Source organism: Macaca mulatta, chromosome X, assembly GCF_049350105.2.
Source record: "Macaca mulatta isolate MMU2019108-1 chromosome X, T2T-MMU8v2.0, whole genome shotgun sequence".
Classification (NCBI taxonomy): Eukaryota; Metazoa; Chordata; class Mammalia; order Primates; family Cercopithecidae; genus Macaca; species Macaca mulatta.
Window position 1 is genome coordinate 106736729 of NC_133426.1, and position 14524 is coordinate 106751252.

General features: G+C 37.6%; 1 pseudogene; it reads right to left on the minus strand.

Annotated features, from left to right (window-relative positions):
- Positions 1–8518: 8518 nt before the first annotated feature.
- On the minus strand, positions 8519–9842 carry LOC100428823 (N-acetyllactosaminide beta-1,3-N-acetylglucosaminyltransferase 2-like; annotated as a pseudogene).
- Between the last annotated feature and the right edge of the window lie 4682 nt (positions 9843–14524).

Sequence of the window (14524 nt, forward strand, 5' to 3'; positions counted from 1 at the left end):
CATCAGAGTGAATAGGAAAACTACAGAATGGGAGAAAATTTTTGCAATCTATCCATCTGACAAAGGGCTAATATCCAGAATCTACAAAGAACTTACACAAATTTATAAGAAAAAAATAAACAACCCCATCAAAAAGTGGGAGAAGGATATGAACAGATACGTCTCAAAAAAAAGATATTTATGAAGCCAATAAACATATGGAAAAAAACCTCATCATCACTGATCATTAAAGAAATGCAAATCAAAACCACAATGAGATGCCATTTCACGCGCCAGTTGGAATGGTGGTCATTAAAAAGTCAGGAAACAACAGATGCTGGAGGGGATGTGGAGAAATAGGAATGCTTTTACACTATTGGTGGGAGTGTAAATTAGTTCAACCATTGTGGAAGACAGTGTGGTGATTCCTCAATGATCTAGAGCCAGAAATACCATTTGACCCAGCAATGCCATTACTGGGTATATACCCAAATGATTATAAATCATTCTACTATAAAGACACATGCACACGTGTGTTTATTGCAACACTGTGCACAATAGCAAAGACTAGGAATGAACCCAAATGCCCATTAATTATAGGCTGGATAAAGAAAATGTGGTACATATACACCATGGAATACTATGCAGTCATAAAAAAGGATGAGTTCCTGTCCTTTGCAGGGACATGGATGAAGCTGAAAACCATTATTCTCAGCAAACTAACACAGAAAGAGAAAACCAAACACCACATGTTCTCACTTATAAGTGGGACTTGAACAAAGAGAACACATGGAAACAGGGAAGGGAACATCACACACCAGGGCCTGTCAGGGGGTGGGGGTCTAGGGGAGGGATTGCATTAGGAGAAATACCTAATGTAGATTATGGTTTGATGGGTGCAGCAAACCACCATGGCATGTTTATACCTATGTAACAAACCTGCACATTCTACAAATGTATCCCAGAACAAAAAATATGATAATAATAAAATAATTTTTTTAAAAAGAATCCTCATCTATAAACACAAAAATATTTCAAGAAAGTATGTTACAAAATAGTACATACAAGCGATAATTTGACAGAATCTTATTAATTCTAGTAATTCATACCCCCAAAAATGGATTTTAAAGTTCAAAAATAATATTTTGCCTTATTTAACATGTTACAACTTATCATTTAAAATATTATTATTTAGTTAAATATTTCATCAATGACACGTATAGATAAAGTATTACACAAAATATATTGTAGAAAATGTTTTGGTCTTTGATCTGAACAATAAATAAAAACATAGGCACTTCTACACAGAGACAGGGAAGCAATCACTAGTCAGAACAATAATCTTGTATAAGCAATATATGAAAATATGACAATGATAAATCCTGGCATTTTAAACTGACAAACACTTATGTGAAAGTCTGCAACTTCAATATTTTCACTCAAGTTCAAAAGTTACATGTTTTCCTGGCCCATACTGAAACTTCACGAACACAATATGGTTGCCAGGGGCATTTCAATCTTCAGTTGGCCCTTGAAGAATCATACACATTATTTTCAAATAGTAAAATGAAATAACAATTATGATACCACCTAGTAAATCAAATATATATAAGAAAAAATAAACTCTCTTTCTCATTGTTACCATGAGACCACAACAATATAAATTAAATGAGTGATTCTTATTTTGTAAAATTAACTAACATAAGAAACTACCATTGGGGTGGCAGAAAATTTCAAGAGAAGTCAATTTTTCTAGACAATTTTTTAAAAATCAGCCAAATCTCAGAAGAATAAATAATTCAATTTCACAAAAACCTCCAAATCACAAATAACAAAGTCATTATAACCAATAGGTTTATAAAAACCTGAATTACAGATAAATCAATCTTTATTATGGGTAGTAGGAGGTATTATTGGGTATTACGTAGTATGATGTAGGAGGGCAAACCAAAAATAACAAAATGGTCAAATTACAGAAACACGATTTCATATGAAAAGAGGGGATAAATTAATAAATAATGACCACCAGCTGGTAGGAAGGATCAGAATCAATCATCCTACCATATCATCCATAAAAAAAATACATATTTTTGCTTTCCCTCTTCACATAAATATGAAATTGAAGGGTTTAGAGGCTCTCAAATGGATACTACTCATAAAGCAATTTTAATGATTAAACATAGAAATTATGGTAGGTGGGGGAGAGGCCAAGATGGCCCCCAGGAAAGAGCTGTGGTAGAAGGCTCCCACCAAGAAGAAAAAATGGTGAATGAATTTTGCACTGGCAACTGAGGTATCTAGTTTCTCTCATTGGGACAGACTAGTCAGTTGGCACAACCCATGGAGAGCAAGGAAAAGCAGGGTGAAACAATGGCCCAACTGGGAGTCACATGGGGCAAAGGGAGCTCCCACCCCCAGCCAAAAAGGTAGTGAGTGATTGTGTTAACTCGCCCTTGAAATCACGCTTTATCCATGGATCTGTGCAGCCTGCAGATCAGGAGACAACCCTTGTGAGCCCATGCCACCAGGGCCTTGAGTCCCAAGCACAGAGCCGTGCAGATTCTCTGCAGCCACTCAGCTGGAAACTGCCTACGACTACCAAGTTTCTGGAGGAAGGGGTGGCTATCATCATTGCAGATGCCTGCTATCTAACACAACTGAGCTCCTGGAGGGAGGGGTGGCAGCTATCACCTCAGCTCCAGTCTGCTGTTTTTCCTCTGCCAGTGCTGGGGAGACTGTGTGGTTTGGAACCAGGAGGAATTCCCCACAGTGCAGCACAGCAGCTATGGCTGATTGTGGCCAGACTGCCTCTTTATGCTGGACCTTGACTCATCCCTCCTCACTGGGTGGGGCCTTCTTTGGGAATCTCATCAACTCTAGCCAGGGGTTTACAGACAGAACTCTAATCTCCTTGGGACAGAGCTCCTGGGGGGAGTGGTGGTCATGGTCTCCATGGATCAGTGGATTTAGTCTTTACCCCTGTTTGCACTGAAGAATCCAGACAGTCCAGATAAGTGGGATTCCCCCCAGTGCAGTGCATCCCCTCAGCAAAGGGGCAGCCAGAGTACTTCATTAAGTGGGCCCCTGATCCTGTGCCTCCTGACTGTGTCAGACCCCCAGCAGGGGTTGCCAGACACCTTACATAGGAGCATCCCTGCAGGCATCAGGTTGATGCCCCTCTGGGACGGAGCTCCCAGAGGAAGGAACAGGCAGCCATCTTTCTTGTTCTGCAGCCTCTACTAGTGATCCCTCCAGGTGTGGAAGGGACCCAGGCAAAATACAGTCTGGAGTGGACCCCCAGAAAACCACAGCAGCCCAACAGAAAAGGGGCCTGACTGTTAAAAGAAAGACAAATGAACAGAAGGCAACAACAGCAACAGCATCAAAAAAGAAGTCCCCACAAAAACTCCATCCAGAGGTCAGCAGCCTCAAAGATTGAAGCTACATAAATTCATGAAGATAAGAAAGAACCACTGAAAAAATGCTGAAAACTCAAAAAGAGCGCCTCTTCTCCTGCAAATGATTGCAACACCTCTCCAGCAAGGCTATAGAACTGGGCTGAGGCTGAGATAGATGAATTGACAGAACAGGCTTCAGAAGGTGGGTAATAACAAATTTTGCTGAGCTAAAAAAGCATGTTCTAATCCAATGCAAAGAAGCTAAAAACCATGATAAAACATCACAGGAGCTGTTACCCAGAATAACAAGTTTAGAGAGGAAAATAAATGACCTACTGAAGATGAAAAACACAACATGAGAACTTCACAATGCAACCACAAGTATGAATAACTGAATAGACCCACCAGAAGAAAGAATTTCAGAGCCAGGAGACTATCTCGCTGAAAGAAGACAGGCAGCAAGATTAGAAGATAAAGAATCAAAAGGAATAAACAAAACCTTCAAGAACTATGGAGTATGTAAAAACAAACAAACAAACAAAAAAAACTTATGACTGATTGTGGGTACCTGAAAGAGACAGGGAGAATAGAACCAAGTTGGAAAACATATTTTTAGGATATCATCCAGGAGAACTTCCTCAACCTAGCAAGACAGGCCAACATTCCAATTTTTCAGGAAATCCAGAGAATTCCAGTAAGATACTTCATAAAAAGATCAACCCTAAGGCACTTAATCATCAGATTCTCCAAAGTCAAAATGAAGAAAAACATGTTAAGGGCACCCAGAAAGAAAGGCCAGGTCATGTACAAAAGGAAGCCCATCAGACTAACAGAAGACTTTTCAGCGGAAACCCTACAAGCCAGAAGAGTTTGGGGACCAAAATTCAACATTCTTAAGAAAAGAATTTTCATCCCAGGATTTCATATTCAGCCAAACTAAGCCTCTTAAGGGAAGGAGAAATAAGATCCTTTTCAGACAAGCAAATGCTGAGGAAATTTGTCACTCCTAGGCCTGCCTTGCTAGAGCTCCTCAAGGAAACACTAAATATGGAAAGGAAAAACCATTACCAGCCACTTCAGAAACAAGCCGAAGTACAAAGACCAATGACAATCAAGTCTGAAAAAAAAAAACAAAAACACTAGCATTATGATGACAGGATCAAATTCACACATAACAATAGTTACCTGAAATGTAAATTGGCTAAACATGCCAATTTAAAGACACAGAATGACAAGCTGGATAAAAAGTCAAAACCCATCGGTGTACTGTATTCAAGAGACCCATCTCACATGCAAAAACACACATAGGCTCAAAATAAAGGAATAGAGGAAAATTTATCAAGCAAATGAAAAGCAGAAAAATGCAGGGGTTGCAATCCTAGTTTCTGACAAAACAGACTTTAAACCAACAAAGATCAAAACAGACAAAGAAGAGCATTACATAACGGTAAAGGGTTCAATTCAACAAGAAGACTTAACCATCCTAAATATACATGCACCCAATATGGGAGCACTCAGATTCATAAAATAAGTTCTTAGAGACCTACTAAGAGACTTAGACTCCCACACAATAATAGTGGGAGACTTTAACACCCCACTGTCAATATTAGACAGATCATCGAGACAGAAAATTAACAAGGATATTCAGGACTTGGACTCAGCTCTGAATCAAGTGGACCTGATAGATATCTACAGAATTCTTCACTTAAAAACAACAGAATATACATTCTTCTCAGTGCCACATGGCATTTATTCTAAAATCAATCACATAATTGGAAGTAAACACTCCTCAGCAAATGCAAATGAACTGAAATCAAAACAGTTTCTCAGACCACAGTACGATCAAATTAGAACTCAAGATTAAGAAATTCACTCAAAAACACAAAACTACATGGAAATTTAACAATCCACTCCTGAATGACTGCTGGGCAAATAACAAAATTAAGGCACAAATCAAGAAGTTCTTTGGAACCAATGAGCGCAAAGAGACAACGTGCCAGAATCTCTGACACTCACCTAAGGCAGCGTTAAGAGGGAAATTTATAGCACTAAATGCCCACATTAAAAAGCTAGAAAGATCTCAAATTGACACCTAATACCACAACAAAAAGAACTAGAGAGCCAAGAGCAAACAAATCCCAAAGTTAGCAGAAGAATAGAAATCGCCAAGATCAGACCAGAACTGAAGGAGACAGAGAAAAAAACAATGAACACAGGAGCTAGGTTTTTGGAAAAAAATAAAACAGACCACTAGCTAAACTAATAAAGAAGAAAAGAGAGAAGAATCAAATAGAAACAATAAAAAATGATAAAAGGTATATAATCACTGATGCCACAGAAATACAAACAACCATCAGAGAATACTATGAACGCCTCTATGCAAATAAACTAAAAAATCCAGAAGAAATAGATAAATTCCCGGACACATATACCCTCCCTAGATTGAACAAGGAAGAAGTTGAATCCCTGAATAGACCAATAACAAGTTCTAAAATTTAGGCAGTAATAAATAGCCTACCAACCAAAAAAATCCCAGAACCAGATGGATTTACAGCTGAATTCTACCAGAGGTACAAAGAAGAGCTGGTACCACTTCTTCTGAAACTATTCCAAACAAATGAAAAGGAACAGACTCCTCTCTAACTCATTTTATGAGGCCAGCATCATCCTGATACCAAAACCTATCAGAGATACAACAAAAAAAGAAAACTTCAGGCCAATATCCCTGATAAAATCAATGAAATAATCCTTAATAAAATACCAGCAGACCAAATCGAGCAGCACATCAAAAAGCTTATCCAACACAATCGAGTCAACTTTATCCCAAGGATACAAGGCTGGTTCAACATATGGAAATCAACCAACATAATTCAATATATAAACAGTACCAAAGACAAAAACCACATGACTATCTCAAGAGATGAAGAAAAAGCATTCAATAAAATTTAACATCCCTTCTTGTTAAAAACTCTCAATAAACTAGGTATTGATGGAATATACCTCAAAAGAATAAGAGCCATTTATGACATACAGCCAATATCATACTGAATGGGCAAAAGCTGGAAGCATTCCCTTTGAAAACCAGCACAAGACAGGGATGCCCTCTCTCACCACTCCTATTCAACATAGTATTGGAAATTCTGGCCAGGGTAATCAGGCAAGAGAAAGAAAGAAAGGACATTCAAATAGGAAGAGAGAAAGTCAAACTGTCTCTGTTTGCAGATGACATAATCCTATATCTAGAAAACCCCATTGTCTCAACCCAAATGGTTCTTAAGGTGATAAGAAACTTCAGCAAAGTCTCAGGATACAATATCAATGTGCAAAATTCACAAGCATTCCTATATGGCAATAATAGACAAACAGAGAACCAAATCATGAATGAACTCCCATTCACAATTGCTACAAAGAGAACAACACAACTAGAAATATGCTAACAAGGGAAGTGAAGGACCTCTTCAGTGAGAACTACAAACCACTGCTCAAGAAAATCAGAGATGACACAAACAATGGAAAAACATTCCATGCTCATGGATAAAAAGAATCAATATTGTGAAAATGGTCATACTGCCCAAAGTAATTTATAGATTCAATGCTATTCCCATTAAACTATCATTGACATTCTTCACAGAATTAGAAAAACTACTTTAAAATTCATATGGAACCAAAGAAGAGCTCATATAGTCAAGACAGTCCTAAGCAAAAGAACAAAGCTGGAGGCATCACACCACCAGACTTGAAAATATACTACAAGGTTGCAGTAACCAAAACAGCATGGTACTGGTACAAAAACAGACACATAGACCAAAGAAATGGAATAGAGATCTGAGAAACAAGACCGCACATCTACAACCATCTGATCTTTGACAACGCTGACAAAAACAAGCAATGAAGAAAGAATTCCCACCATTAATAAATGGTGCTGGGAGAACTGGCTAGCCATATGCAGAAAATTGAAACTGGACCCCTTCCTTACACCTTATACAAAAATTAACTGAAGAGGGATTAAAGACTTAAATAACAAAAACCTTACAAAGCAAATCTAGGCAATACCATTCAGGACATAGGCACAGGCAAAGATTTCCTGATAAAAACATCAAAAGCAATTGCCACAAAAGCTAATATTGAAAAATAGGATCTAATTAAAGAAAAGAGCTTCTGCACACAAAAGAACCTATCAACAGAGTAAACAGACAACCTACACAATGGGAGAAAAATTTTGTAATATATCCATTTGACAAGGGGCTAATATCCAGAATCTGCAAGAAACTTAAACAAATTTACAAGACAAAAAAACAAACAACTCATTAAAAAGTGGGCAAAGAACATGAACACACATTTCTCAGGAGAAGACATTCATGAGGCCAACAAGCATGAAAAAAAGCTCCACATCACTGATCATTACAGAAATGCAAATCAAAACCACAGTGAGATACCATCTCATGCCAGTCAGAATGATGATTATTAAAAAGTCAAGAAACAACAGATGCTCGTGAGGCTGAGGAGAAAGAGGAACACTTTTACACTACGGTAGGAAAGTAAATTAGTTCAACCATTGCGAAAGACAGTGGGGCAATTCCTCAAAGACCTAGAGGCAGAAATATCATTTGACCCAGCAATCCCATTACTGGGGATACACCCAAAGGAACACTACTCATTCTATTATAAAGATACATGTACATGTATGTTGATTTCAGCCCTATTCGCAATAGCAAAGACATGGAATCAACCCAAATGTCCATCAATGATAAACTGGATAAAGAAAATTTGGTACATATACACCATGTAATACTATGCCGCCATAAAAATGAATGAGATCATACCCTTTACAGGAACATGCATGGAGTTCAAAGCCATTATTCTCTGCAAACTAAGGCACGAACAGAAAACCAAACACCACATGTTCTCACTTGTAAGTGGGAGCTGAAGAATGAGAAAACATGGACACAGGGAGGGGAACAACACACACTGGGGCTTGTGGAGGGGGAGGGGGAAGAAGAGCACCAGGAAAAATAGCTAATGAGTGCTAAGCTTAATATCTAGGTGATGGGTTGACAGGTGCAGCAAACCACCATGGCAAACGTTTACCTATGTAACAAACCTGCATGTCATGCACATGTATCCCAGAATTTAAAAAAAAAAAAAAAAAAAAAAAAAAAAAAAAAACCTAAATTTAATTTTTAAAAAATATTGTAATGTGAGAACACAACACGGGAACTACTCAAAAGACACCTTTCTATGCAAAATTTAGTTTGGATATATTTTAGCATTTTAAATAAACATTTTGCAACCAAGACCAAATATCAATCATCTCTTTAGGTTTTCTACTATGTACTAACATCAGATCTATGTGGGAACAAATGTTTTCTTGTTTGTCTCCTTCATATCCAATGTCCTGAAGCCTTTGTGTTTCTCTGGAACAAGGCTAAGTTTTTGAAGGCACATTCCAGTATAAAAATCATCAATAGGTTAGAGATGGACCCAGTCATGATATGGTACAGCCTCAGAGCCAGGTGGCTGGACTAGAGGAATCCGCCCACCCCCTTGCATAGCGTGAGTAGAGGACAGAGTAAAGGACTTCTAGAATGTAGTATTTCAGCTTCGTATCCCCATGAGGTCCAGCATTGTGGATCACATCACCTATAAACAGATCTTTGGCTTTTTTTCTTGGATAAGCTATTCACGTAATTCAGTATGTGATGGGTGTTCACAAAAACATCATCTTTGTCTTTGAAAACAAACTGAGTGTCTTGGCAGGAAGTACTTACCCAGAGAGAAACAATACTTCTTTCAGAGACAAGTTGAAGAAAGTGCCTCTATAGCTCCGCATAAAAACGTCTTGGTGCTTCTCATTCTCAAATTTCAGCATATCAGAAAAGTCCGGGTGGTTGACCTCTGGGGGTATCTGGCCCAGCAAGAAAACTTACATCACCCTTTGGTTTCCCACGTTGCTTTCTGTGACCCAGGAATCCGGAATCACTTGCCTTCTGGCAAAATGCGGAGTGAGGTATGTAATCACCATAAATAAGAAGTGCTTCTTTGCACATTTATCTGGCTGATCTATAAGCAGTGAATCATTGCGGCATCTCAAATACATCAGAAAGTCTTCAAATCTGTCTGGGAAATTGTTAAAATCTGTAGCCACTGACGTGACCCTCAAGTCAGGTTCACTGTAATTCATATGACATATACTGGAAAACCGGTACACTTCCCCATCTGGTTGGCCAACGTACTCAGGATGGGATTGTATCACTTGTTCAGCTTTTCTTGTTCTCTGTTCCAGTTTGCCTCCAGAGGTGTAGCAATCTTCCAAAACTTCTCTTTAGGTATTATTATTAACCCACCTTACATTTATTATTATTATTATTGGCTACTGCTTTTGGAGGCTTCCACAATCAAATAAACGAAGACATTTGCCATCATCAGGTTATCCAACAACTTTATTCTTCAACGTCCAACACTCATTTCTCATATCTTGTCCAAGACTAGTTCCAGCTCGGTGGGGCAGGGGCACGGGGCAGGGGCACGGGGCGGGGGTGGGAAATCACTGCCATACCCATTTTCCCCATGCTGCTCCATGCTGCTCAGCCCTGAGAAGGCCACAGCTCAGCCTCTATGGGCGGTCAGGCAGTGAGGACAGCTCTAGTTCACCTCGCCTTGCCTCCAGCACTCGCCACTGCAGCCGATGTGCCTCAGTCCGGGTTCCATCTTCAGCTCCTAGCACAGGTGCCACTGCCACCCTGGGGTGCCTCGCCCGGCCCCCTTACTTTTTCTTTTCTTTTTTTTTTTTTTAACTGTTTAAAATAAAGTACTGGTTAACAACCCTACTAGGTACATTGGTACACGGAATAGACATTCTCTTCGAGAATGGGAACAACAACAACAATTCTTAGAAGTGATAACTTTATGCCACGAGACACAAAAATTCCCCCAAGAAAAGTCTCAATCAATAGCCTAATCTTCCATCCTAAAAGCCTAGGAGAAGAAAAAACCCAGAGCAAGCACAAGGAAGAAAATAATAAACATTAGCGTGTAAATAAATGGAACAGAGACTAAAAATAGATAAAATCAATGAAAACAAAGGTTATAGTTTTGAAAAGCTCAACAAAATTTACAAACATTTAGCTACACTGACCAAGAAAAAGAGAGAGAAGATTCAAATTACTAGAATCAGAAATAAAAGAGGGGACATGACTACCAACATTATGAAATAAAAAGCATTGGCTGGGCACAGTGGCTCACGCCTGTAATCCCAGCAATTTAGGAGGCCGAGGCAGGCGGATCACTCGAGGTCAAGAGTTCGAGACGCCTGACCAACATAGCAAAACTCCGTCTCTACTAAATATACAAAACTTAGCTGGGCGTGGTGGCACAGACCTGTAATCCCAGCTACTTGGGAGGCTGAGGCACAAGAATCGCTTGAACCCAGAAGTAGAAGTTGTAGTGAGCTGAGATTGCGCTACTGCCCTCCAGTCTGGGCAACAAAGCAAGACTCTGCCAGGAAAAATAAAATAAAATAAAGAAAAAGAAATAAAATACAATGAGCAATTGTATACCAACAAATCAATAAATTAGATAATTTATGTGAAATGGATACATTTTCCAGAAAGACACAAACATACAAAACGGACTCAAGAAGATATATATTTTTTAAATCCAAATAGAAATACAACAAATAAAGAGATCAAATCAGTAATGAAACAACTACCTAAAAAAAAAAAAAATCCCATGCCAATATTTCACTCGTAATTTCTTCAAACATGTAAAGGATTAACACCAATGCTTCTCAAACTTCTCCAAAGGGTAGAATAGGAGGAAACACTTTTCAATTCACTTTATCAGGCCAGTATTACCCAAATACCAAGACCAGACAAACATTATACACACACAAGCTAAATACTAATATCCCTTATGAATATAGATGCAAAAATCTTCGACAAAATATTAGCAAACCAAACCCAACACGTAAAAATAATTATACAAGACTGTACAATATAACCAAGTGAAATTTATCCCAGGAATTGAAAGCTGATAACATTTGTAGACCAATCAATATAACATACTGTTTCAGTCTGTGCTGCTATCAAAATACCACAGGCTGCGTAACTTATAAAAAACAAAAAATAAATATTTTTTTTCATAGTTCTGAAGGCTGCCAGGTACAAAATCAAGGTGCCAGCATTTAGTATTTGATGAGGACTGCTGTCTGGTTCCAAGATGGTGCCTTGTTGCTGCATCCTTCAGAGGAAATTAATACTGTATCTTCTCATGGCAGAAGGGAGGGAAGGGACTGAAGGGCAGGAGAGTGTCTCCTTCAAACCTGAGTGTTTTATAAGGCTGCTAATCTTATTCATGAGGGTGGAGTCCTCATGACTTAATCACCTCCCATAAGCCTCACTAATTAATATTGCTACATTGGGAATAAAGTTTCAACATGAATTTCGGAGGAGACACCATCTTTCAAACCAGAGTGTGCACCGTGTTTATAGAATAAAAAGCAAAACCACACGATCATCTCACCAGATGCAGAAAAAGCATCTGACAAAATCCAGTGCCTTTACATGAAAAAAAAAAAAAAATTCAATGCACTAGGAACAGAAGAGGACATCCAGAACTTGATACAAGGAATCTATGGAAGTCCCACAGCTAACATACTTAATGATTAAAGACTGGAAGCGTTTGCCCTAAGATAAAGTATAAGATAAGGCCATCAATGGATGAATGAATAACGGAAATGTAGTATATGTACACAGTGGAATACTATTCTGCCATAAAAACAGGAAGGAAATCCTGCCATTTGCAACAACATAGACGAACCTGAAAGACATTATGTTAACTGAAATAAGCCAGGCAGAGAAAGACAAATATGACATGATCTCATTCATATGTGGAAACTAAAAAAGTTGATTTTATAGAACTTGAGAGTAGAATGGTGATTACCAGATAGGGAGAGTTGGGGGAGGAGGTTGAGGTGATGTCAGTCAAAGGATTAAAAATTATATTTAGATAGGAGGAATAAGTTCAAGAGATTAATTGTGCTACATGGTAACAATAGTCAATACAATATAACTCCAGCATTGGAAAAACGTTAAGAGAGTTAATGTTAAGTGTTCTCATCACAAAAATAACTTGTGAAGTAATTTCCACATTAATTAACTAGATTTAGTCATTCGAGAATGTATATATTCCTCAAAACATCACTCGTACATAATAAATACATGCATTTTTTTCTGTCATTTAAAAGAGAAAAAAAAAGAACAAGACAAGAATGTCCACTTTTACCACTGCTACTCAACATTGGACTGAAGGTTATAGCCAAGCAATTAGATAAAAAAATGAAATTAAAAGTATCCAATTGGAAAAGAAGTAAAACTATCTCTATTTACAAATGACATGATCTTATATATTGAAAATCCTAAGAAATCCATTAAAAATATAAGCTAATAGGCAAGTTCAGCAAAGATTTTGTATACAAGATAAATATAAAAATTCAAATTTTTATCTATGCAGTAACAATGAGCAATCTGAAAATGAAATTAAGAAACAATTATACTTGTGATAGCATCAGAACAATAAAATACTTAGGAATGAGCTTAACAAAACCAGAACAAGATTTGTTTGCTTACAACCATAAAACATCATTGTGTGGATGACGGAACAAATATATACAACAAAGTAGGGTGGAAAAGATCGTAGTGCACAAAATAATACAAATGAGATAAAGAAGTTCCTTTAGTTACCTGTATGCCTGGGTCAGTCACCACCTAGCCCTGCTCTATTCTATTTCTTATCATTTCAGTTTTCTATACTTCCATTCATACATTCACTTTTCTATTCATGTAACAAATGTTTCTTGAATGCCTACTATATACCAAACATTATTCTAAGCATCAGTTTTATATTGGTGAATAAAACAAAGGTCCTTACTCCTATGAAGATTACTTTCTAGTGGTGGAAGAGAGACAGAAAACAATAAGCATCATAAGTACATTACACAGGTGGTAGAAAGTAATAAGTGCTAAGGAAAAAGAAGAAAAATTAAATGTAAAAGAAACTGGTAATGTGGGGTAAGGGCTAGGTAGATGGGTTGGTGAGTTAGATGACATTTAAATAAAGACTTACAGGAGGTGAAGAAGTTGGTCCTGTAGATATGGGTGGGGGTGGAGATGGAGAGGTTTTCAGACAGATGCAACAGCCAGTACAAAGTCCTTAATGAAGGAATATGCCTAGAATACTCAAGGAGTACCAAGGATGAAAATGTGGGTGGAGTGAAATGACTTGAAATAAAGAGAACAAATAGTAGGAGATTAAGATAGAGACATAACATAAGGGTCGTAAAGATTGTATAGGACCTTGTACTTATTGGTATGACTTTGTTATAAACTGTAAGTGAAATGCAAATCCATTGGAGAATGTTGATCAAAGGAGTAATGCAATATAACTTAACTTTTTAAAGAATGACAATTCATAATGTGTTAAGAATAGACTGTGGGTCAAGAATGAAAGCAGAGAGGTAAGTTAGATACTAGTGACAATAACACAAATGAGAAATTGTACCTTAGATTAGAGTTACAGCACTGGATATGGTGAGAAGTGGACAAATTTAAATCAGTGCTATTTGCTGATGGATTAGATGTAGGGTATGAAGGAACACTTCCAAACTCATTTTGTGAGGCCAGCACAACCATGATACCAAAACCACACAAAGACAAAACAAGTTAAGAAAATTACAGATCAATAACCCTGATGAACATAGGTGCCAAAATCATCCACAAAACACTTGCAAATTGAAATCAATAGCACATTTAAATTATTACATACTATGACCAAGTGGGGTTTATCCCTGGGAAGCCAGGACGGTTTAAAATTTGCAAACTAATAAATGTGATACACCACATTAACAGAATTAATAAAAAGCATATTATCCTCTCAATCATTGCAGAAAAAGTGTTTGAAAAAATTCAACACCCTTTGATGATAAAAAATGCTCTGGAACCTATTAATAGGTATAGGCACCTCAACATAATAAAGATCATATATGACAAGCCTACAGCTAACATAATACTCAATGTTAAAAATAAACTGAAAGGTTTTCCTCTAAGATCAAGAACAAGACAAGCTAGAGTAGGCAAATCTACACACAGAAA